The sequence below is a fragment of the Octopus bimaculoides genome, chromosome 18 (assembly GCF_001194135.2).
Source record: "Octopus bimaculoides isolate UCB-OBI-ISO-001 chromosome 18, ASM119413v2, whole genome shotgun sequence".
Taxonomy (NCBI): Eukaryota; Metazoa; Mollusca; class Cephalopoda; order Octopoda; family Octopodidae; genus Octopus; species Octopus bimaculoides.
The window spans coordinates 7,606,033-7,606,435 of NC_068998.1; positions in this window are offsets into that span (position 1 = coordinate 7,606,033).

Genomic DNA, 403 nt, shown 5'->3' on the forward strand with positions numbered 1-403 from the left:
TATATATATATGTGTGTGTGTGTGCGTACTTTTAATATTTTCGTTTGCCTATGATTACGTCGCATTTTCCCGGCACATTATTATCGCAATTTTTTTCTTCATCAATCTCTATTTTTTTCTTTCTTCCCTACTTATTATTTACATCTTTACATACACGTTTTGCTTTAGCAGAGTAGACCATATATATTATTCATGTATACATTCAAACTTATTCCTATTAATCATATACAATTAATTTAATGCAGAAATTTACATTACTTTTGGCTTTATTTGTAATAGCAGTATCAGTTTGATTATGTTCGTGTTGCCGTTATAGCTACCGATCTGGATGGTTGTAACAATAATGTACGAGGGTGTTTATTATTATCATTATTATTATTATTATTATTATTATTATTATTAT